General features: G+C 45.7%; 1 long non-coding RNA gene across 1 annotated transcript; it reads left to right on the forward strand.

Annotated features, from left to right (window-relative positions):
* Positions 1-1681: 1681 nt before the first annotated feature.
* LOC138446059 (uncharacterized) lies at positions 1682-15909 on the forward strand. The gene is made up of 3 exons (XR_011259119.1): positions 1682-2583; positions 14297-14397; positions 14751-15909. It is a non-coding gene; the product is annotated as an uncharacterized lncRNA (long non-coding RNA).
* Positions 15910-23327: the final 7418 nt, after the last annotated feature.

A 23327-nucleotide genomic window follows, 5' to 3' on the forward strand; every position in this document is an offset into this window, starting at 1 on the left:
CCGTCTGCACTGCGGGAAGGAGGAGGGGGAGGGCCTGGGGCTCGGACATGGGGCTGCCTGATGAGACGGGGAGGGAGTCTGAGATGCCGCCCTGGGAGGTCAGAGTTGGGTTTCTGAAATTGGAGGCAGACACTGCTTTTGCCTGCTGTTGATCAGTTTTGTTTCTAAAAATATAAATGTCTGCCTAAGGTGCCTGGAGTCCTTCCCAGGCAGGCACGTGTGAAGAGGACGGAGGTGAGGTCAGCTGATACATCCTGGGGCTGGTTGGTTAAACATGGGTTTGCCAGTGGAGCTCACAGACAGACCTGCCTCTTTTTATAAAAAGAGGTGGCTCCTGAAGGCTCTTTGTCCCTGGGTTGCCCAGATCTCACAGTCTCTGTGAACTTGCGGGCTCCATGGAGGCTCGCCTGCTGTGGACTGAGCATCTTGGTAACACCTGTGCTTATTAGTACCGACCACAGAGTCAGCACTTGGTAAACATGATGAATGAAGAAGACAGTGTATCTCTGATGTGGATTAAAGAACTAACACCTGTGTTTATTCTGATTTAAAAGTAGCTGAAACTTAATATAACGTCAATTTGGAAGAGAAAAATAATTTTAAGAAAGAAAGTAAAAGCTATACCTACTAGTTACAGAGATAACCTCGCTCAGCATTCTGGGGTATCCTTTTAAAAATGTGTGTGCACGTGTGTGCCCACCCTGATTGAATCAGACAATATGTATTAAGTTTGTATTTTCTCATTATCACATAATCCTTCATCAGAAAAAGTTTCTCATGCTATTAAAGTCCTATAAAACTTTCATTTTATTTTCTACCTAGCTATCATTCAGAATTACCAAAATATTACTGATCCCCTAATCTGAATTTTGCATTGTTCCCTTTTTAATTCTTATATCTAACCTGGCAATGATAATGGTTCTACATAAATTACGATTCATACGTTTTGTCTTCTTTCCCTTTTGAAAGCGTCCCTAGAAATGGAATTAGTGGGCCAGAGAGTATGAAGTTTTCAAAATAATTGTTGTTATTGTTTAGTCCCCAAGTCATGTCCAGCTCTTTGTGACCCCATGGACTGTAGCCCTCTAGACTCCTCTCTGTCCATGGGATTCTCCAGGCAAGAATACTGGAGTGGGTAGCCATTCCCTTCTCCAGGGGATCTTCCCAACCCAACGATCAAATCCGAGTCTCCTGCTTGGCAGGAGGATTCTTTACTACTGAGAAACCTGGGAAAGTACTTTCAAATTATTATAAGCCTATACTGATTTCTAGCAAATCTGTTTCAGGACCTGTGAAAGCGTGAGTATTGGCCTTTTTAATGTCATGAGTGTGACAGGTAACCGATGTATGCTTCTTTGATTGCTGGTGAGGGGAGCTGAGTTTTCCGTATACCCACTGCCCACATTTCCACTGGCCCTGCTCTTTAGAGCTCACGGGGTCTGTGGGCACAGACCTCTAGCGGGCCTCAGGAGAGGGTCCTGATGACCCAGGGCCTAGGTGCAGGGCCCTCAGGAGAGGGTCCTGATGACCCAGGGCCTGGGTGCAGGGCCCTCAGGAGAGGGTCCTGACGACCCAGGGCCTGGGTGCAGCGCCGTCAGCCCCTGTGCTGCCCGCCCCCACGCAGGCCGCCTGGAGCAGCAGAGCCAGACTCCGCCCCGCACAGTGGGCAGCGTGGATTCCAGGAGGAGACTGGCACAGCGCAACGATTTCTGGGAAAAGCCACAGCCCACCTGGCTGGAGCCCGAGGCCGACTTGGCACCTGAACACCTCAGCTTCTCAGTGGGAGGCCAGGACTGGGGCCCCCAGGGTAGAGGCAGGGGTGCAGCCTGGCTGAGCTCTCCAAACCGCCTCCCAGCTCGCTTGGCTCGCAGCAAGGTCCATCTACCGCTCCAGCTGTTTTCCTTCATGCCGTCGGCTTCCTCCTCGCGGAAGCAGGCAAAGAGAAGGTGAAAAGTAAAGAGGAAAGAGAGATTCCGGCCTCTGGGGTCTGATTGAGGAAGGAACTGAGGTCCTTTGAGATTTTTCCTTAGAATCCACACTAACACGGTGAGCTGCGGTGTCTGGGGGTCACAGCAGTGAAGATGTCCAGCATCTTTTAATTCAAGGGAGCAGCTAAGAGCTGGGGTTCTGGAGCCAGACTGCCTGGGTTTATCCACGTGACAGTCACGTCACTTCTCAGCCTCCCAGGGCTAAAAGACACAACAGATGCAGTGAGCCAAGCGCAGGGGAAGGTACAGGGAGCCTTCCCCACGTATTAGCTGTTCCTTTTCTGATGTTTCCTTATTGCTGCTGTAATAAGAAGTCAGTGCCTTAAAATGACACAAGCTTAGGATCTTACACAAGCTTTGGAGAAGGAAATGGCACCCCACTCTGGAACTCTTCCCTGGAAAAATCTCATGGATGGTGGAGCCTGATAGGCTATAGTCCATGGGGTTGCAGAGTCAGACACAACTGAGCGACTTCACTTCACTTGAGGATCTTACAGTTTATGAACTTGAGGGCTCCATGGAGGCTCGCCCGTTGTGGACCAAGCATCTTGGTAACGCCTGCGATTATTAGTACTGATCACAAAGTCACCACTTGGTAAGCATGGTGAATGAAGAAGACAGTGTATCCCTAAGTGCGACATGACCTAAAATCAAGGTGTCAGCAGGGCTGTGTTCTTCTGGAGGGTCCTGGGGGGTGGTAGTTTTGTTTCTGCTTCTTTTCCAACTTCTGGAGTCAAGCTGCATTCCTTGGCTTTTGGCCTCTTCCTCCTTTGTAAAGAATTTAATTTTTATTTTATATTGAACTAACTGATGCTGAAGCTGAAACTCAAATACTTTGGTCACCTGATACGAAGAACTGACTCACTGGAAAAGACCCTGATGCTAGGAAGGAGAAGGGGATGACAGAGGATGAGATGGTTGGATGGCATCACCGACTCAACATTCATGAGTTTGAGTAAACTCTGGGAGTTGGTGATGGACAGGGAGGCTTGGCATGCTGCAGTCCATGGGGTTGCAAAGAGTCAGACACAGCTGAACGATTGAACTGAACTGAAGAGTTGATTTACAATGTTGTGATGATTTCACGTGTATAGCAGAGTGATTCAGTTATCCATATACATATAATCCATTTTTTTTTCAGATTCTTTCCCCATATTTGTTGCTTTTTTTCAGCCTCTAAGTCATGTTTGACTTTTTGTGACTCTGTGCATGCCAGGCTCTCCTGTCCTCCATTATCTCCCAGAGTCTGCTCAAATTCACATCCATTGAGTTGGTGATGCTATCTAACTATCTAATTTTCTGAGAAGGTTCTCCTACTGCCCTTAATCTTTCTCAGCATCAGCGGCTTTTTCAACTAGTTGGCTCTTCACATCAGGTGGCCAATGTACTGGAGGAGCTTCAGCTTCAGCTTCATCATCAGTCCTTCCAATGAATCAGTTCAGTTCAGTCGCTGAGTCATGTCCGACTCTTTGCGACCCCATGAATTGCAGCATGCCAAGCCTCCGTGTCCATCACTAGCTCCCGGAGTTCACTCAAACTCACATCCATCGAGTCGGTGATGCCATCCAGCCATCTCACCCTCTGTCGTCCCCTTCTCCTCCTGCCCCCAATCTCTCCTAGCATCAGAGTCTTTTCCAATGAGTCAACTCTTTGCATGAGGTGGCCAGAGTACTAGAGTTTCAGCTTCAGCATCATTCCATCCAAAGAAATCCCAGGGCTGATCTCCTTCTGAATGGACTGGTTGGATCTCCTTGCAGTCCAAGGGACTCTCAAGAGTCTTCTCCAACACCACAGTTCAAAAGCATCAATTCTTCGGCACTCAGCTTTCTCCACAGTCCAACTCTCACATCCATGCATGACTACTGGAAAAACCATACCTTGACTAGACGGACCTTTGTTGGCAAAGTAATATCTCTGCTTTTGAATATGCTGTCTAGGTTGGTAATAACTTTCCTGCCAAGGAGTAAGCATCTTTTAATTTCACGGCTGCAATCACCATCTGCAATGATTTTTGGAGCCCCCCAAAATAAAGTCTGACACTGTTTCCACTGTTTCCCCATCTATTTCCCATGAAGTGATGGGACCAGATGCCATGTTCTTCATTTTCCGGGTGTTGAGCTTTAGGCCAACTTTTTCACTCTTCTCTTTCACTTTCCTCGAGAGGCTTTTTAGTTCCTCTTCACTTTCTGCCATAAGGGTGGTGTCATCTGCATATCTGAGGTTACTGATATTTCTCCCGGCAATCTTGATTCCAGCTTGCGTTTCTTCCAGCCCAGTGTTTCTCATTTCTCTGCATAGAAGTTAAATAAGCAGGGTGACAATATATAGCCTTGAGGTACTCCTTTTCCTATTTGGAACCAGTCTGTTGTTGGATTGTCCAGTTCTAACTGTTGCTTCCTGACCTGCATACAGATTTCTCAAGAGGCAGGTCAGATGGTCTGGTATTCCCATCTCTCTCAGAATTTTCCACAGTGTATTGTGATCCACACAGTCAAAGGCTTTGACATAGTCAATAAAGCAGAAATAGATGTTTTTCTGGAACGCTCTTACTTTTTCGATGATTCAGCGGATATTGACAATTTGATCTCTGGTTCCTCTGCCTTTTCTAAAACCACTTTGAACATCTGGAAGGTCACAGTTCACGTATTGCTAGAGCCTGGCTTGGAGAATTTTGAGCATCACTTTACCAGCATGTGAGATGAATGCAATTGCGCTGTAGTTTAAGTATTCTTTGGCATCGCCTTTCTTTGGGATTGGAATGAAAACTGACCTTTTCCAGTCCTGTGGGCACTGCTGAGTTTTCCAAATTTGCTGGCATATTGAGTGCAGCACTTTCACAGCATCATCTTTCAGGATTTGAAATAGCTCTACTGGAAGTCCATCACCTCCACTAGCTTTGTTCGTAGTGATACTTTCTAAGGCCCACTTGACTTCACATTCCAGGATGTCTGGCTCTAGGTGAGTGATCACACCATTGTGATTATCTTGGTCGTGAAGATCTTTTTTGTACAGTTCTTCTGTGTATTATTGCCACCTCTTCTTAATATCTTCTGCTTCTGTTAGGTCCATACCATTTTTGTCCTTTATCGAGCCCATCTTTGCATGAAATATTCCCTTGGTATCTCTAATTTTCTTGAAGAGATCTCTAGTCCTTCCCATTCTGTTGTTTTCCTCTATTTCTTTGCACTAATTGCCGAGGAAGGCTTTCTTATCTCTTCTTGCTACTCTTTGGAACTCTGCATTCAGATGCTTATATCTTTCCTTTTCTCCTTTGCTTTTCGCTTCTCTTCTTTTCACAGCTATTCGTAAGGCCTCCCCAGACAGCCATTTTGCTTTTTTGCATTTCTTTTCCATGGAGATCATCTTGATCCCTGTCTCCTGTACAATGTCATGAACCTCAGTCCATAGTTCATCAGGCACTCTATCTATCAGATCTAGTCCCTTGAATCTATTTCTCACTTCCACTGTATAATCATAAGGGATTTGATTTAGGTCATACCTGAATGGTCTAGTGGTTTTCCCTACTTTCTTCAACTTAAGTCTGAATTTGGCAATAAGGAGTTCATGATCCGAGCCACAGTCAGCTCCCGGTCTTGCTTTTGCTGACTGTATAGAGCTTTTCCATCTTTGGCTGCTAAGAATATAATCCATCTGATTTCAGTGTTGACCATCTGGTGATGTCCATGTGTAGAGTATTCTCTTGTGTTGTTGGAAGAGGGTGTTTGCTATGACCAGTGCGTTCTCGTGGCAAAATTCTATTAGTGTTTGTCCTGCTTCATTCCATATTCCAAGGCCAAATTTGCCTGTTACTCCAGGTGTTTCTTGACTTCCTACTTTTGCATTCCAGTCCCCTATAATGAAAAGGACATCTTTTTTGGGTGTTAGTTCTAAAAGCTCTTGTAGATCTTCATAGAACTGTTCAACTTCAGCTTCTTCAGCATTACTGGTTGGGGTATAGACTTGGATTACTATGATATTGAATGGTTTGCCTTGGAAACGAACAGAGATCATTCTGTTGTTTATGAGATTGCATCCAAATACTGCATTTTGGACTCTTTTGTTGACCATGATGGCTACTCCATTTCTTCTAAGGGATTCTTGCCCGCAGTGGTAGATATAATGGTCATCTGAGTTAAATACACCCATTCCAGTACATTTTAGTTCGCTGATTCCTAGAATGTCGACGTTCACTCTTGCCATCTCCTGTTTGACCACTTCCAACTTGCCTTGATTCATGGACCTAACATTCCAGGTTCCTATGCAATATTGCTCTTTACAGCATCAGACCTTGCTTTTATTACCAGTCACATACACAACTGGGTATTGTTTTTGCTTTGGTTCCATCCCTTCATTCTTTCTAGAGTTATTTTTCCACTGATCTCCAGTAGCATACTGGGCACCTACCAACCTGGGGAGTTCCTCTTTCAATATCCTATCATTTTGCCTTTTCATACTCTTCCAATGAATATTCAGGCTTGATTTCCTTTAGGATTGACTGGTTTGATCTCCTTGCAGTCCAAGTGACTTCTTTAGCACCACAATCTGAAAGCACCAATTCTTTAGCCCTCAGTCTTCTTTATGGTCCAATGCTCACATCTGTACATGATTTTTGGAAAAACCTACCATATAGGTCATTATAGAATATTGAGTAGAGTTCCCTGTGTTTTACAATAGGTCCTTATTGATTATCTGTTTTATCTGATATACACTAGTGTGTATGTATTAATCCCAAACTTCTAAGTTATCCCTTCCCCCACCTCCCCCCTCCATTTTTCAAAGGCAGCAATCACTTCACTGTGACAGCTGCTTCTATCATCACATCTCCTTTTCTGACTCTTGTGGCCTCTTCCATCTCCACAAGATGCCTTGTGGTTACTTTGGTCCCACCTGAATAGCCCAGGGAGAGGGATAAAGATGTTTGGAATTAATGTATACACACTATGGTATATAAAATAAAATAAATAGTCTCTCTGTCTAAAAGTCCTTCACTTTATCACAATTGCAAATTTCCCCTTGCCATGTATAGTGAAATATTTACAAGTTCCAGGGATAAGGACCCAAACACCATTAGGGGCCATTAGTCTGTCTATCACAGTGTTATATTTTCACACATATTTATTGAGTATCTATTTGTTGCCAAATATAGTATCTTATTGGAGAAGGCAATGGCACCCCACTCCAGTACTCTTGCCTGGAAAATCCCATGGGTGGAGGAGCCTGGTAGGCTGTGCTCCACGGGATCGCGAAAAGTCAGACATGACTGAGCGACTTCACTTTCACTTTTCACTTTCATGCATTGCAGAAGGAAATGGCAACCCACTCCAGTGTTCTTGCCTGGAGAATCCCAGGGACGGGGGAGCCTGGTGGGCTGCCGTCTATGGGGTCGCACAGATTCGAACACGACTGAAGCAACTTAGCAGCAGCAGCAGCAGCATATTCTCTTATTCTAAACTGAACAAGATTTAGGTCTGTCTTCTCAAGAAATTCACAGCCTAGTACAAATGACACGCAAGTAAACAAATCAGCAAATTAGAGAGTTTCAGATGTAGAGGTGTAATTCTATACAGGGAGTGGTGGGACAAACGAGATGAAAAAGAATCCTGAGAAATTCCAAGAAGAGGAAGCAGGAAAAGCAAAAGCAGAAAGATGCCAGTTAGAGGCCATGTCAACGGTTGAGTGTCATCCTCGCTTAGAGCAGGTGGCTGCTCACAAGTAATATGTGCTGGTTGAGTCAGGGGCTGACGCGACTTTGAGACACAAGCCTAGAGAGGCAAGAAGAAACCAGATCATAGAGGGCATTATACGGCTCACTGTGCTCTTCACTGTAGAGCCCAGACTTTATTAAGTAGCCAATAGAATGGAAGAGAAAGATTGAGGTGCTGTGTGGCATGGGTAGGTTTCTAGTTTACATCGATAAGATGTGATGTGGGTCATAGAGCGTGATATGGCATGGTGGTGGTGGTGTACTCACCAAGTCATATCCAACTCTTGCAACCTTGTGCACTGTAGCCCGCCAAGTTCCTCTGTCCTTGGGATTTTCCAGGCAAGAATATTGGAGTGGGGTTGCTGTTTCCTTCTCCAGGGAATCTTCCCAGCCTAAGAATCAAACCCAGGTCTGCTGCATTGCAGGCAGACTCTTTACCATCTGAGCCACCGGGGAAGCCTGATGTGGCATGAGGGGAAACCAGCTCATCCACTGCCATCCTTCTATCCACATATACAGCCAACTGTCTTCCCTTCTTTAATCCATCCACCCCTTCTTTAATTAATTAATTCATTCATACATACATACATACATACATATCTATATACAACTAATTTTTCTATCCACTCTTAAATTTTCTTCCATACATACAACTATTCATCCCTCCATCTAGCCATTGAATTGTTTATCTAGCCATTCTTTTATTTTTCACCCATTCATCAACCTATCCAGCCATTCATCTATCCACCCACCCATCCATCCTCCCATCCATCCATCAGTTTGTCTACTAATTTATTTAATAAACATTTAGTTACTACTTATTTCCTTGCTTGGCACTGCAGTCAGAATGCAGAGACATAGAAGACATAATCTATGTCTCAAGTAACTCAATTTCTAGAAAAACTGATAGATGAATAAAACCTCATTACAATTAAGTGTGATAAATATCAAGATAACGAAAGCTGTCAGGAGCTGGGGAAGGAGATGTGGCCAAGGAAGCCAGTTTTGAAGGACACTTAAAACAACCAGAGTGTGAGATTAGGGAAGGCTTCCTGGAAGAGGTTAACACCTAAATCGAGGATTTAAAGTTGAGTAGGAGCCAATGAAGCAAAGCAGAAGAAGGGTAGGAAAAGCGTTTCAGGTAAAGAGGACATTAAAAGTGTGAACAAGCATGGTAGGTTCTGCAGCTTCTTAAGGGATTCATAACACGACCCCAAACTAAGCAAGTAGCAGGAAATATTGTCCCAGGGCCCAGCAGAATGCCAGGTCCATGAGAGCAGGGGCTTTGCCTCGTTCTGACACATAGTAAGTGCTCAGCTAATATTTGTTGAATGAATAAATGACAAAAAGGAAGTCTGTGCCCTTATGTATGTTTCTAATATTCCTTTTTTCCACTGCATGGTTATTATATGATTAGTGATGTTTTCAATATTAAATTTGATATCACTTGCATTCTATTTCAGAACTATAATTCTTGCATCTGTTTTGAATCACTTGGGTGTTTAAATGAACTTGAGGTTCATCATCGGTCTGTTTATGGAGCTTCTCCCTGTCAGTGTCCTGTGCTTATCACCCGGGGGACAGGAATTTATATCAACCAGTTTTTCTCTTATTTTCTTCTTTTTCCCCCCCAAGAAGAGTTCATGCATACTCTACTTTCTAATTTCTTGCTTCACTGCAAATATCTGTCTGTAGCCTTTATACACAGAAGTCAGTATGGCTGGATTTTACACTGGATTTGAACTCCACTTCCTTCCTTCAAAATTTCATTGCCATTGTTTCTGGCAGTTGAAACTGCTGGAAAAAAAATCAGAAGTCAGCCTAGCTTTAGCCCCTCTCATACCTTTTTCTACCTGAATGTCTTTGAGGTCCTTTCCTTAGAATTAAAGTTCAGTAACTATATCTTGACATTGATTATTTTCTGGCATTTTTTTTTCTGAGACTTTACCCATTGAATCTGCATATTTATTTTAAGCAAGTTTCAGTCTAGTATATATGTGAATGATTTCCCCCATCTTCCTGTTTTCTTTCTCAGAAACCCTAATTATGAATGTTAGATATTTTCTGTTTGTCTTCCTTGTTTATCTCTCCTCTATTTTTACCTTATTTTTCACATTCCTGGAACAAGGAAAAGATAGGATCAGAAAAGAAAGAAAGGAGAGCTGATTACATGTGACTTTGTCAAAGTATTGGCTTCTTCTATGTAGCTCAGATGGTAAAGAAGCCTCCTGCAATGCAGGAGGCCCTGGTTCAATCCCTGGGGTGGGAAGATCCACTGGAGGAGGGCCTGGCAACCCACTCCAGTGTTCTTGCCTGGAGAATCCCACGGACAGAGGAGCCCGGAAGGCTGCAGTCCATGGGGTCGTGAAGAGTTGGACACGACTGAGAGATGAAGCACAAGCGCGTGCATGAGAGAGTCGTTAGGTCAAGAAATCACTGTTTTTATTATTATTGTTGCCTTTGATGTTGTTGTTAGCAAGATGGCTGCTGAGCCATGGATCTCTCCAAGCTGACTATTGACCACCAGTGGGTGAAATGTGACCCTTTCTCTGGGCCAACAGGAACCCACCCAATGGTATGATTTCTGTGAATTTATTGTGACACATATTGCCCCACCCACAAGAACCAGGTTGAGCTGCCCCTTGAGTCACCCTCTTGCTCCCAGGCCCTAAATAAGCTGCGGAACTCTATGCAAGGTACATTGGCACACTGCTGAAGTGCAGCCAGCCAGGGGGTACCAACCAAGCACCTGGTGGATGCTAGCACTCTGTGTAGTCCCTCTACCCATGATCACACTGAATGATTCCAGCAAACTCCATGAGGGTTCCCACTGTTATCATCTGGCTTAAAGGAGAGGGCATTGCATGAGAGCAGAGGACAGCAACTGAGAGCCTCTTATGCAGAGAGATAAGTGCCTGAGGAATCAGGGAAATGACTGCAGAAGGGAACAAGGACATACTAGCTGCCAGTTTTGAAAAACCAAAAAAGAAAACACAGATGGGTCTTTCTGCAAACATCAGGGCAGAGGGTGTGTGCATGTGTGCCAAGGCACTTCAGTCATGTCCAACTCTTTGCTACCCCATGGCCTGTCATCCACAAGGCTCCTCTGTCTGTGGGATTCTCCAGGCAAGAATGCTGGAGGAGGTTGGCATGCCCTTCTCCAGGAGATCTTCCCAACCCAGGGATTGAACCCATGTCTCTTATGCCTCCTGCATTGGCAAGCGGGTTCTTCACCACCAGCCCCACCTGGAGGGCAGGGCACACCAGAGATCTGGAATTGGGGTGAGTGCTGGGGACAAGACCTTGACCTTTCATGTGTCCCTAGTGTAAGATCTGTAAGAAGCAAAGAATGATCAAAATGCCAGGGGAGCCAGCAGGAGATGCCAAGTCTCAGGTTGAGTTTCCCAAGAATTAGACTGTCACAGGGATTTGCACGTCGGTGGTTTGCTGGGGAAATGCTCTCAGGAAACACAGGGGTGGGAGAGTGAAGCAGAGGAGGGAGGGACAACAGTGCCCCCACATCCGTGAGGGGGTCATGGCTGTGGACCCCTGAGGCTCGCTCCTAGGGGGTTCTCTGGGAGACAGCCTGACTCCACACTGAGTCCCCAGGGGGAGAGAGCTGGCTGAGTGCATCCCAATGAATTACATAGGATCTTACCCTGACCCCAGGCCAACATGTCCATTTCTGATCATCTTGAGGGCTGCAGGAAGAGACACACTGGTCTGATAGGCTCAGGGTCCCTCCCTCTCCATCCATTGAGGGTTTTCTGGAACGAATGTCCATTTTCAGCTCAACCAAAGGGAACCATAAAACCAGCTGCCACCTCCACCACGCCCCACCGACGCAATTGAAAACGGGCAAAACTGTGTTTCCTGCTTTTTCATGTGGTTATAGAGATTTCTCTTCCCTTTTACAACTCTGGAAATCATACTTTCACATTAAGGTTAAAAAAATACAAAAATGTGGAAGAAAGAAATTACAGCCTAACTGCCATCATTGGGTGATAAACATTTTTGTTAACGTTTCTGTAATTTACCTTTCAGATTATTTTTATGATATATGTATTTTTCGGTGATTGAACTTAGATATTTACAGTTGTCTATCCTCCCTTTCAACCTAACATATCCTGAGCTTTTATTTGGTGTTGAACAAATATTTGCAAACTTGCCTTTTACGGCTGCCTATCATTTCAACCCGTGGTTCAGCTGTGTCTTGCCTGCTCAGCACGTAAGAGTTGGGCATTAAGACTGCATCAGAGGTTTGCATTATAACAAGCACTCTGTGACTAACATGGGACCCGGGGCTAGTTTTTCATCTCAGATTATTTCCTTAGGAGTCTACCCCTCATGTGAACTCTCAAGATATGAGAATATTGTGATGCAGTGCCAATGAACCTGCAAGAGGACAGAGAGGGGAGGAAGCCAGAAATGCATGGCAAAGTCTACCGGAAAACCACCCAAGAACAAGGGGATGTTACATCAACCCATTTTATTCATTTTTAAAATTAATTAATATTGTTAGGGACAGGATAAACTGAGAGAAAGGGAAAAAATGTTTGTGCTTATTGACAATTTCTTTCACATATTCTCTTATGAATGATGGAAAAGTAGATTAGAGATGACTTCTGACTGCTGAAATCCATCATTTTGGTAATAGAACTCAATTTCTAAATGGAAAGTATTTAATGAAGGAATTGAAAATGACGTTCCATCTGAATGGTAGCCAAAATAGAGTAGACTTGGTTAGACTTTAAGTTAAAACTGTCATAAGAGTCTATGAAGGGTGTAACATAGTGGTAAATGGGTCAATTCCCCAGGAAGAGACAGCAACTATAAATATTTATGCACCAAACATATGAGCTCCTAAATACATCAAGCAAACACTGACAGAATTGAAGGGAGGAAGAGACAGCAACACAAAAATAATAGGAGACTTCAAAGAAGGTTGCATGGAAGGATTAACATCTGAGCTGAGACTCGAAACATCTTCTCCAAGCTAAAGCAGTAAAGTAGGAATTATATAATATAATATAATATATATATATGTATATATACCAAGCCCTGTTCCAAATTCTACCTGCAAAAAGTCATTAAATCATCCACTGTGCCTCAGAGGGAAGTATTTAATTTCCTTATCAGACCAATGAGGAAGCAGAGGCCCAGGGAAGCTAAGTCACACACCCAAGGCCACCCTGCAAGGAGGTGGAAGAACTGGGATTATGACTCCAATAGAGCTCAGCCCATAACCACTGCTCTCAACCACCTGCCTGAGCCTGGCACGGCTGGCAGAGGGGAGGGATGGAGGCCTAAACACCGCAGTGTGTGTGGGAAGGTAGATGTGTTCCATGTGGCTGGAGGTAGGGGTGCAAAGAGGTTGATGGAGGGAAAAGGCAGGGCCAGAGCAGGAAGGGCCTTGCCAACCATGCTGAAGAGATGGGCCCTGGACTTCGCTGGTGGTGCAATGGCTAAGACTCTGCACCATTGGTGCAGAGGGCTCGGGTTCGATCCCTGGTCAGGAAACTAGATCCCACATGGTGCAACTAAGACCCAGCACAGCAAATGAATCACTAAGTAAAGTTAAAAAAAAAAAAATTTAAGGGGATTCCCCAGTGGAAGTCCACCTTGCCATGCAGAGGACTCAGGTTCAATCTGTGGTCTGGAAAGATCCCACATGCCATGGGGCAGCTAATGGGCTTAGCCCATGCAGTCTAGAGTGTGTGTTCCACAACAAGAGAAGCCACTGCAGGGAGAAGCCTGCACACTGCAACTAGTAAGTAGCCCCGACACAGCTAGAGAAAGCCTGTGCATGGCCACAAAGACTCAGCACAGCCAGAAAGAAAGAAAGAAAATTTTTTTTTAAAGAGAGAGATTTGGGCCTTTAGGCTGGGGTCTGTGGGGAGCCTTCAAGGTATAAAGAAGGGTAAGTGCTCAGCCTTACCTTCTGGATGGATCCCTCCTGCTTCAGAGGAAGACACTGGAGGCCAAGGGAGAAGGATGCAGGTAAGAAATGAAGGTCATGGGGAAAGAGAGGGGACTTGACTTCTAGAGATAGTCCCCCAAATTCAAGAAACGGACACTCACCGAGCCCACTCTACAGGCCCAGTGCTGGGCACTGCAGAGTCAATAATGCAAGGTCCATCTGCTGAAATCTGCTCCTCTCCACCCTTGAAGGTCTTATTACCCCACTCCATGGCTGAAGGGAGCCAGACTGGGAGAGGTTTCGCAAAGATCAAGCTTCAGGTTACTTTGGAACTTGAACTCAGACACGTGTTCTTTCCTCTGGACCCTCCTAAGAGTTTTCGGTGAATGGAAAGTGCTGGAGATGTAAAGGATTGCCATTGCCCAATTGAAGGCAGGAAGAGAGGGGGATGACAGAGGATGAGATGGTTGGATGGCATCACCGACTTGATGGACATGAGTTTGAGCAAGCTCCTAGAGTTGGTGATAGACAGGGAGGTCTGGTGTGCTGCAGTCCATAGGGTCACAAAGAGTTAAACATGACTGAGCAACTGAACTGAACTGAACTGGCTGAATTCAGGAAAGGAGGCCAGAGACAGGAAAGCTTGATTCTGTACATGTCTACTGATTACTCATTGTGCACCAGGTCCATGGTTTGTGCCAGATGCTGGGGGCTGGAAGAGGAAGGGAAATCTCCCTCTGACTTCTGGGAACCAGACACCTAATCAGAGATACAACATTCAACAGGTAACCAAAGACAAGAGTTGAGAGGCTCAGCTCCTTAGCACCAGAAATCCTTCCTGGAAACAGGAGCTCAGAGCCGGAGGGAGGGGTCTTTGCACGGATATTGTATATCACACACACACACACACACCTGCAAGCACTGCTTTGCTCTCTTCAAATCTCAAAGTCACAAGCGGGGTGGCCCCCATCACCCATGAGCTACCAGAACTCAGACAGCTGGAGTCAACCCTCCCAGCCTGCAGGGGGAATTTTTTCCATACCCAAATTGCCCAACTCATCTTTATCTTGTGGTTTTTCGCCAATGTTTTCTGACGGGCAGCTCAAGTAACTTGAAAACTCTCCTTTGTTACATCTAGCATCGGATTCTTCCTTTTGGCCCTGGAGACAAGTCCCAACAAATCCTCATCTGCACATGTCTTATCAGCTGTTATGAGTCACAGCCGTCAACCAGAATGTGAAATAAATAAATGGCCAAAGAAACATCATCCACAGGAGTGTAAACAACACTGCGCGTGGCAGAGAACACGTTCAGCTTGTGCATGGGGTGGAGCCCCGGAGAGCCGGGCTTGGTGCTGGAAGCATGAGCCGTGTGGAATGTCAGGGAGCTCACAGAACCAGAGAGAAGGCTGGAGGCCCAGAACCGGGAAAGGGCAGAAACCAGGAGCAACAGGGTCTCGGCATCCTTGTCTCTTGAAGGTTGCTATTCGTTTTCTATGGCTGTGGTAGCCAAGCACCACAATCTCAGTTATCTTTAGGCTGCACAGATTGATGGTCTTGCAGCGCTGCAGCTCGGAAGTCTAAGATCAAGGTGCCGGCGGGGTTGTGTTTCTTCTGGAGGCTCCACAGGACAATCTGACCCTCGCCTTTTCCAGCTCCGAGGAGCCGCCCACATTCCTTGGCTCCTGGCCCTGAATCGCATCACCTTTTCTTTCTCCACCTCCGTGGTCATATCACCTCCTATCTCTGACTCTGATCCTCCTCCTCTCCCTCTCTCTTAAAAACCCTTGGGATTCTATCAGTCCATTTCAAGACCCTTAGCTTAATCACATATAGTTCAGTCGCTCAGTCGTGTCTGACTCTCTGCAACCCCATGGACTGCAGCACACCAGGCCTCCCTGTCCATCATCAACTCCCGGAGTTCACTCAAACTCATGTCCATTGAGTTGGTGATGCTATCCAACCATCTCATCCTCTGTCACCCTTCTCCTCCTGCCCTCAATCTTTCCCAGCATCAGAGTCTGTTCCAATGAGTCAGTTCTTCACATTAGGTGGCCAAAGTATTGGAGTTTCAGCTTCAGCATCAGTCCTTCCAATGAACACCCAGGACCGATCTCTTTTAGGATGGACTGGTTGGATCTCCTTGCAGTCCAAGGGACTCTCAAGAGTCTTCTCCAACATCAAAGTTCAAAAGCATCAATTCTTTGGTGCTCAGCTTTCTTCACAGTCCAACTCTTACATCCATACATGACCACTGGAAAAACCATAGCCTTGAATAGACAGACCTTTGTTGACAAAGTAATGTCTCTGTTTTTTAATATGCTGTCTGAAGTCCTTTTTCTTTTATTATTATTATTATTAATTTTTTTTTTTTTGGACTGTGTAGGTCTTCGTTGCTGTGTGCAGGGACTGCTTTCTCGTTGAGGTGCACAGGCTTCTCTTGTTACGGAGAGCACAGGCTCAGTAGTTGAGATACATGGGTTTCGCTGCCCTAAAGCATCTGGACTCTCCTTCAAGACCAAGGATCCATGTCCCCTGCATTGGCAGGCAGATTCTTAACCACTGGACTACCAAGGAAGTCCTGCAAAGTCCCCTTGGCCATGTGAAATAATATCTCTGGGCAGAAGGAATATGGACATATTTGGGAGCAGGTGGTGAGGCTGAGTGTGGAGAGGGACTCCAGGAGCAGCACCAGGTATTTCAGTCACACTGTGATCATGGGCTCCAGGCCAAGGGCTGTGTGGCATATTCTGTAGGAATGAAGGATCATCCTTAAACGCCCTGCAGGCTCGCTGTTGTTGTGCCCATTTTGCACCCAGGAAGCAAGGAAAATGAGGCTCAAAGAGCTTGAAATATATGGTCTAAGAATATCCACTTAGTGGATGGTCAAGTATAGAAACTCAGCTTTGAAAGACTTTAAGCTCCATGCAGTAACTGACTCAAATGTTAGACTGCTCCTTTTTTTTTTTTTTTTTCTGTTTTGTTTTCCATGAAATTCAAGGCTGGGTGGGTAAAGAAAGGAATCTGATAAACTTTCTCAGGTCTGGAACTTTTCCCAGAGCCCTGGGGGCAGAGAAGCACACTGTACGAACACACCCTCTCAGCCAGAAAGTTCTTTTCCACAGCCATCCCAGCCGGCTCAGTTCCTGTTTGTACCACTGGGAAGGGCCCGCCTCTAGGTCAGAGGGGAGCGAGAAACAGGCTCCCAAGGACTTCACTCCTGTGCAGGCCGGAGCCAGGCATGCAGGAGAGGTCAAGCAAGTTGCCTGAGGTCACACAGCGCAGAAGTAGAGGTCTGGGATCCAAAGTTCATTCTGTCAGACACAGACCCTCTATGAACAGTCCCCTGAAGGGACTCCAAGAACAGAAGCAGCCTTGGAATCAAGAATCATATTAGTTAGTTCAGTCGCTCATTTGTGTCCAACTGTTTGTGACTCCATAGACTGCAGTATGACAGGCTTCCCTGTCCATCACCAACTCCTGGAGCTTGCTCAAACTCATGTCCATCGAGTCAGTGATGCCATCCAACCATCTCATCCTCTGTCGTCCCCTTCTTCTGCCCTTAATCTTTCCCAGCATGAAGGTCTTATCCAGTGAATCGGCCCCTCATATTAGGTGGCCAAAATATCGGAGCTTCACCTTCAGCATCAGTCCTTCCAAAGAATATTCAGGACTGATTTCCGGTTGGATCTCCTTGCTATCCAACGAACTCTCAGGAGTCTTTTCCAACACCACTTTTCAAAGGCATCAGTTCTTCGGCGCTAAGCTTTCTTTATAGTTCAGCTCTCACATCCATACATGACTACTGGAAAAACCATAGCTTTGACTAGACAGACATTTGTTGGCAAATTAATGTCTCTGCTTTTTAATATGATGCCTAGCTTGGTTATAGCTTTTCTTCCAAGGAGCAAATTCACGGTTGCAGTCACCATCTGTAGTGATTTTAGAGCCCAAGAAAATAGTCTCTCACTGTTTCTAATGTTTCCCCATCTATTTGCCATGAAGTGATGGGACTGGATGCCACAATCTTAGTTTTTTGAATGTTGAGTTTTAAGCCAGCTTTTTCACTTTCATTTTCATCAAGAGGCTCTTTAGTTCTTCTTTGCTTTCTGCCATAAGGGTGGTGTCATCTGCATATCTGAGGTGATTGATATTTCTCCCGGCAATCTTGATTCCAGCTTGTGCTTCATCCAGCCCAGCGTTTCACATGATGTACTCTGGAAAGGAAAAGTAAAGGAAAGTGAAGTCTCTCAGTAGTGTCCGACTCTTTGCGACCCCACGGAGCCTACCAGGCTCCGCAGTCCATGGGATTTTCCAGGCAAGAATACTGGAGTGGGCTGCCATTCCCTTCTCCAGGGGATCTTCCCAACCCAGGGATCGAACCTGGGTCTCCTGCATTGCAGACAGATGCTTTGCCATCTGAGCCAGTAGGGAAGCCCTGATGTACTCTGCATATAAGTTAAATAAGCACAGTGACAATATACAAGTCTTGACATACTCCTTTCCGAATTTGGAACCAGTCCTTTGTTCCATGTCTGGTTCTAACTGTTGCTTCTTGACCTGCATATAGATTTCTCAGGAGGCAAGTAAGGTGGTCTGGTATTCCTATCTCTTAAGAATTTTCCACAGCTTGTTGTGATCCACACAGTCAAATGCTATAGCGTAGTCAGTGAAGCAGGCATAGATGTTTTTTCTGGAATTTTCTTGCTTTTTCTATGCTCCAATGGATATTGGTGATTTGAACTCTGGTTCCTGTGCTTTTCCTAAATTCCACTTGAACATCTAGAAGTTCTTGGTTCATGTACTGTTGAAGCCTGGCTTGGATAATTTTGAGCATTACTTTGCTAGCATGTGAGATGAGCGCAATTGTGTGGTAGTTTGTGCATTCTTTGGCATTGCCTTTTTTTTAAGTTAGAAAAAAAAAAAACAAAACTGACCGTTTCCAGTCCTGTGGCCACTGCTGAGTTTTCCAAATTTGCCAGCATATTGAGTGCAACACTTTCACAGCATCATCTTTTAGGATTTGAAATAACTCAGCTGGAATTCCATCACCTCCACTAGCTTTGTCCGTAGTGTTGCTTCCTAAGGCCCACTTGACTGTGCACTCCAGAATGTCTGGCTCTAGGTGAGCGATCACGTCATTGTGCTTAGCTGAGTCATAAAGATCTTTTTCACACAGTTCTTGTGTGTATTCTTGCCACCTCTGCATAATATCTTCTGCTTATCTTAGGTCCATACAATTTTTATCCTTTATTGTGCCTGTCTTTGCATGAAATATTCCCTTGGTATCTCTAATTTTCTTGAAGAGATCTCTAGTCTTTCCCATTCTATTATTTCCCTCTATTTCTTTACACTGATCACTGAGGAAGGCTTTCTTATCTCTCCTTGCTATTCTTTGAAAGTCTGCATTCAGAAGGATATATCTTTCCTTTTCTCCTTTGACTTCCAAGGGTCATGAGCCAAAGACTATTCCTCAGGGGCTGGAAGAAGACACCCTCATTATACCCTAGACCCAAAAAAGTTTTGTCCTTCTCTCTGGCTTTTGCTGGCCTGAAGTTTCAAAGAGAAGCTTCATGCACAGAATTACCAGCTCTGGGGGACCCAGCAAGCTGCCCCAGGAGACCTCAGCTTGTGAGCAAAACAAGGGTCTATGTAACATATTGTTTTATTATTTTGTTCCCAAACCAACAAAGTAACACTCGGTGGGTAGCCCTGGCTTGCTCATTTTTAAGATGAGAGCTTTAGAACTGGGAGAATTTCAAGGAGAGCGTGAATGCTGGGCTCACACAGCTCGAACACCTGGAGACACATCCAAGAATGGGGGCTTGGCCTCTGCTACTAAGCTGTTATGTGACTTTGGGCAAATCAAGTTCCCTTGCTGAATCTAGTTGCCTTGTCTGCTGGGGAGAAGGGACTGAAGGGGGCTCCTACAGGAGAGATCCTCTCAGAGTCCTGGTCCAAAGAGGGCTGTGCCTCTGAAAAGGTTAACCTGCCAGTTCCTGTGACCCTTTGTGTCTTAGAAGAAAGAGGCTCATTGCATCTCCTTCCAAGGAGGGTTCTGATCTGGGAAGGTGGCTGGGGTCTGTCCTCCGAGGGACAGATCGCTGGTGGACAGCCGTCCTGGAGCAGGCCCTCCTCTGACCATCTTCCTATGGGTACCATGGCAGCTCCCCATCAGGGCTGTTCCCCTGCCCCTGCCAACCTCATTCCGTGCCCAGGGCACCTCGGCCGCATTGTTCTCCTTTCTGTTTCTCGAACCAGACAAATCTTATCTCACCTCTGAGTCCTTTCCCAGGTGATAGAAAGTTCCAGAGCCCATGCCCTGGCCTGGTCTGCAGCTTGGTCAGCGACTTCCCGGTCCTGGGTCTGTCCCTAGGGGTCTCAGTTCTCTCCTCTGTCCCCAGGGGCCCTGAGGGCAACTGTGGCTAAGACCCCTCTATTCTCAAGTTGAGGACCCCCGGACCCAAGGAGAGGAGGCAAGAGAGAACGCTATGACTCTTACCAAGCTCACGGGGGCAGACAGAACTTCTGCTTGGCACCTGCCCAGGCTGTGTGAGGTAGCACGGTCATGCTCACGGGGCAGAGGAGAGTGGGGAGAGCCACAGGTGACTCAGAGTCCCTAAAGACCGCCTGCCCTGCCCCAGGGAGATGCATGAAGCAAGGAACTGAGGCTTCCAACATCCATGCTTCCCTTCTTTGGAGGTATAGAATTTCTACCTGGGCAGGATATCCAGCAAAAGTATTCACTTCCCAGAGTCCTTTGCAACTGAGCCATGGGAGTAAGTTCTGGTTCATAGGATAGGAAAGCAAAGCTGATGTGTAACCCTTTATTTCTTCCTGCTGATTGAATGCAATGAGAATGGGGCTGGTGGAACAGGAGCTGCCATCTTGGAACATGAGATGGAAGCTTGACCTTGAGAATGACAGAACAGTGAGACAGAAGAAGACTGAGCTCTGATTACTGTTGCCATACAAGCCCTGGACCACCTATTCAAACTTTTATGGGAAAGATAATTAGATTTAAATTTCTGCATTAAGTTGTTGTTACTTTGGGGCTATGTGTTACAGCAGCCAAATTGATATATTAACAAATGCAATCACTATGTTCTGCTGTCCCTTCCTCATCGCTAAGTAATTTTTTGAAGTGTTTTGTAGTCCTGGTTGGACACCATGAGACTTCTTCCTAGGGCCAAGAAGGGCTTTGAACCCCCATTCTACACTGCAAGAACGCGATGCTCAGAGACATTACTGACTTGCCCCGGGTCACACAGGTGGTTAGAAACGAAACCAGGACAAGACTTCAGGCTTCTTTACACTATACTGATTGCATTTATCCTATCATCATTTGGCTTACAGAAGGTGCAACCAGCCAAACATTAGATAGGAGAAGTGAACCTGTAGTCCAAACCCATTGGTTTGGTAATGTCATAGGACAGCTATGCATCCCCGGATCTGAACAAAGGCTCAAGAGACCCCTGAGGCTGTGCAGTCTGGTGCCTTTTCTGACCCATTGTCTTCGCAGATTACCTTCTTAAGACCATTACACATCCTCGACCACCCAGCAAGAACAGGGAGGGTGTTGAGCATATGTGCCTATGCCATATCACATGAACTCTCCTTGGCAGGAAAGCTATGACCAACCTAGACAGCATATTCAAAAGCAGAGACATAACTTTGCCAACAAAGGTCCATCAACTCAAGGCTATGGTTTTTCCAGTGGTTATGTATGGATATGAGAGTTGGACTTTAAAGAAACCTGAGCACCGGAATCGATGCTTTTGAACTGTGGTACTGGAGAAGACTCTTGAGGGTCCCTTGGACTGCAAGGAGATCCAGCCAGTCCATCCTGAGGGGGATCAGTCCTGAGTGTTCATTGGAAGGACTAATGCTGAAGCTGAAACTCCAATACTTTAGCCACCTGATGTGAAGAACTGACTCACTGGAAAAGACCCTGATGCTGGGAAAGATTGAAGGCAGGAAGAGAAGGGGATGACAGAGGATGAGATGGTTGGATGGCATCACCAACTCAATGGACATGAATTTGAACAAACTCTGGGAGATGGTGATGGATAGGGAGGCCGGTATGCTGCAGTCCATGGGGTCGCAGAGAGTCAGACACGACTGAACGACTGAACTGGACTGAATATCACATGAGAATACGAAGGGAACAGTCCATAGACACTGACCAGTGAGCCAAGTACCTTACAGAGGTTATTTTGTTGATTTTATTTCATTTACTCTCTTGCAGACTTCCTTTATATAGGTTCCATTCTAGCCTCTGTCTGCAACAAGGAAAAGAAATTATAAGAAGTGATATGACAGGACCCCCAGCCATGAGTGAAGGTAGGGTTCCAATATAAGAACTCTTCCTGTTGACTTTAGACATTATGTTCTTTCTACTCCAAAGTATGGCCAGCCCCTTTTATTGCCTAGAATTTTATTCCTAGGGGATTTCCCTGATGGCTGTATGCTATGCTTAGTTGCATCCGACTCTTTGCAACCCCATGGACTGCAGCCTGCCAGACTCCTCTATTCATGGGTTTTTCCAGGCAAGAATACTGAAGCGGGTTGCCATTTTCTTCTCCAGGACATCTTCCCGACCCAGGGATCAAAACTGTGTCTCTTGAGTCTTCCGTATTGGCACAGATTCGTTATCACCGCCCTCATGGCTCAGTGATAAAGAACCCACCTGCCGATGCAGGAGACACGTGTTCGATTCCTGATCTGGGAAGATTCCAGTTGCCACAGAGCAATAAGCGTGTGCACCACATATACTGAGCCCGTGCTCTAGATCCTGGAGCTGCAATTGCTGAAGCCCGCCTGCCCAAGAGCCCGAGCTCCGCAACACAGAAGCCAGCACAATGAGAAGCCTGCACACTGCAGCTAGAGAGTAACCCTGCACTCTGTAACTAGAGAAAAGCCGTGCAGCAACAAAGACTCAGCACAGCCTAAATAAATTGAATTACAAAATTTTAATTCCTACAGACTTCAATGATTAATTTTACCTTTTATTTTGCAACTGAATTATACTGTATCTTAGAGTGAAATTTATTTGCTATGATTCCACTTTGAGATGACTGAGTCAAACAGGCTCCCTTGGAATGTCAGGAGGGGAAAAGCTCCTAAAGAGCATGTTTTTTCAGCCTGTTTTTCTCAATGTTGTCTTTTCCAGAAAGAGAGAGAAAGGGAAAGAAATAGGAGGAGAGAGAGCAAGCTGGAGGCTCTCATGGGAATGTGATGGCTTAAGAGAAAGGGACCTGTCCAGGATAAACAAGTCAGCATTTATAGAGGAAGCGATTTCTTCCATTGGTTGAGAATAGGCTGCCCACTTACTTGGCCGTTTGCTTCTCCCAGATGAGTCCTCAACTCCACCTAAACGCTCTCCTCTCCAGCTCCTAACGCTCCTCACTGGGCCCCTGTTGCCTGCACTATGGGTTTTCACAGCATCCCCAAGCTGTTTGTCAGAGGGCGGGGCTCACTGCTGAGAAACACCCCACACAGCCCTGGGGAGCGACCGTCTTCAGGTCAAGGTCAGGGTCATGTCCATTCCTCTTTGTACCCTCAAAGCCATGCTCACTTCTAGACCAATGGCATAAGCGCTACATATGAGCATATCTGAGTATCAGGAGCCCCAGGTAGATAACCTTGACTTCCTTTCTCAAGGCAACCTTGGCGAGCCTCATCTGTCCTTTAAGGAAGTAGACCAGATTCTCTAG

The sequence above is a fragment of the Ovis canadensis genome, chromosome 9, assembly GCF_042477335.2.
Source record: "Ovis canadensis isolate MfBH-ARS-UI-01 breed Bighorn chromosome 9, ARS-UI_OviCan_v2, whole genome shotgun sequence".
Classification (NCBI taxonomy): Eukaryota; Metazoa; Chordata; class Mammalia; order Artiodactyla; family Bovidae; genus Ovis; species Ovis canadensis.